Source organism: Palaemon carinicauda, chromosome 4 (genome assembly GCF_036898095.1).
Source record: "Palaemon carinicauda isolate YSFRI2023 chromosome 4, ASM3689809v2, whole genome shotgun sequence".
Classification (NCBI taxonomy): Eukaryota; Metazoa; Arthropoda; class Malacostraca; order Decapoda; family Palaemonidae; genus Palaemon; species Palaemon carinicauda.
Genome location: NC_090728.1, coordinates 64,380,551 through 64,383,050, shown reverse-complemented (window position 1 = coordinate 64,383,050; position 2,500 = coordinate 64,380,551). Strand labels below are relative to the sequence as shown.

The following is a 2,500-nucleotide window of genomic DNA, read 5'->3' as shown; positions in this document are numbered from 1 at the left end:
TTAAAATAATTACTATTATCGTTATTATTATTGTTGTTGTTGTTATTGTTATTATTATTATTATTATTTAATTTATTATTATTATTAGCCAAACTACATGATAATAATAACAATAAAAAAACTAATAATAACAACAACAATAATAATAATAATAATAATAATAATAATAATAATAATAAAGGTATTTTAACTTTTGGGATTTCATTGCAAAAGTAAAGACTCTTCCATAAGTCACCAGACAACTTCGAACTAAACAGAGACTCGTAGGAAGCCAGTCAAAGATTTCTTCTTCTTGCTGTTGGTGTCAGTCAAGGTGAGAGAGAGAGAGAGAGAGAGAGAGAGAGAGAGAGAGAGAGAGAGGAGAGAGAGAGAGAGAGAGAGGATTTCACTCTTACGATGATGAACTCGGAAGCAAAAGTGTGAAGGGCATTTGACATATTTATAGAAACATTTGAGGTTTGCAGTTTAGAAAGTAGTAGATTTTAGTCGATTGGAATTTTGAGAATTTTTTTACATACACAGATATATATATATATATATATATATATATATATATATATATATATATATATATATAATATATATATATATATATATATATATATATATATATATATATATATATATATATATACATATATGTGTGTATGTATATATGTATGTATATATATATATATATATATATATATATATATATATATATATATATATATATATGCATACTTACACACTTATATACTGTATATATATATATATATATATATATATATATATATATGCATATATATATGCATATATATATATATATATATATATATATATATATATATATATATATATATATATATACATGCATGTATATACATATATACATATACAGTATATGAGTGTGTGTAAGTAAAGCTACCAAACGATGAACAAACTACGACCCCAGTGCCAGAACAGTATATGAAAATAACTACCAATAAACAAAAAATACAGAACAACAGAAAACCTCTGCCACTTCTACTGCAACGAAACGAACAATTTCCAAAAAGGAACTAAAAACCTCAAGACGAGGAGTGGTTCACTGTCTAATCATACGCTAGTATCGGGTTGCAACTGAAATCCGGTTACTGTAACCGTAGGACTGTTATGTAAGGTTGTGTGCTCGACTGGAGGTATAATTGGCAAAACCCCAAGTGGGGGAGAACTGGTTCCGTTTCTATGTGGACTGGAATCTCGTCTTTAATCCCTTTTCTGAGGACACTCCCATTTCGTTTAAAAGGGTTCAAGGCCTCTCATGAATGGGAGGGGCAAGGGACATATTGCCCTAGCTAGCAGCACAATTTATAGAGCGTTTTAAAGGTTTAAAGGCTGCTCATGAATGGTAGAGGCAAGGGGCACATTGCCCTAGCTAGCAGCACAATTTATGGAGCGTTTTAAAGGTTTAAAGGCCACTCATGAATGGGAGAGGAAAAGGTCAGTGACAGTGCCCTAGTTAGCAGCACAGTTCATAGAGCGTTTTAAAGGTTTAAAGGCTGTTCATAATGGTAGAGGCAAGGGGCACATTGCCCTAGCTAGCAGCACAATTCATAGGGCTTTTTAAAGGTTTAAAGGCTGCTCATAATGGCAGAGGCAAGGAAGATTGGCCATGCCCTAGTTAGATGCACAATTCATAGAGCGTTTTAAAGGTTTAAAGGCTGCTCATAATGGCAGAGGCAAGGGACAATGGCAGTGCCCTAGCTAGCAGCACAATTTATAGAGCGTTTTAAAGGTTTAAAGGCCGCTCATGAATGATAGAGGCAAGGGACAGTGGCAGTGACCTAGCTAGCAGCACAATTCATAGGGCGTTTTAAAGGTTAATAGGCTGCTCATGAATGGCAGAGGCAAGGGACAGTGACAATGCCCTAGCTAGCAGCACAATCTATAGAGCGTTTTAAAGGTTTAAAGGCTGCTCATAATGGCAGAGGCAAGGGACAGTGATAATGCCATAGCTAGCAAGACAATTCATAGGGCCTTTTAAAGGTCTAAAGGCCTCTCATTAATGGGAGAGGCAAGGGACAGTGACAATGCCATAGCTAGCAGGACAGTGCCCTAGAGACTGATCATTTATACATACAATCTCATACGATCTACGTCAAAGCTCCGGGGAGGGCCAGGCAATGCCTGCTAATGACTCAGCAGATAGATTTATAAGTTCCCCCAAACTTCCCATCCTTAACTCACAGGGATGGTGAGATTGCAGATACTAAAAGAAATTGTTGAGCTGGAGTGGGACTCCGGCTATCGTCAGGTGCATTGTTTTCAATAAGCTGACACAGGCCGGTACAATGTTTTAACATGAATCATATGACATTTAAAAAAGGTTTTCAATAAGAAAAACTAATCAATATCTCATATACCTGAATGTGAGGTCATCGCCCTGTTTTGCTGTTGACTCTACAAAGACTAGACGAGCTGGAATCTGCTCCAGTCAATTTCACCCATTTACAACATAACCACCATTGCACCACTAAGA

General features: G+C 35.5%; 1 protein-coding gene across 1 annotated transcript in view; it reads left to right on the top strand.

Annotated features, from left to right (window-relative positions):
* The window catches only part of LOC137639986 (carbonic anhydrase 13-like), an 88,016-nt gene that overhangs the window by 29,550 nt on the left and 55,966 nt on the right, over window positions 1-2,500 (top strand). The gene's annotated exons all lie outside the window — the stretch shown is intronic.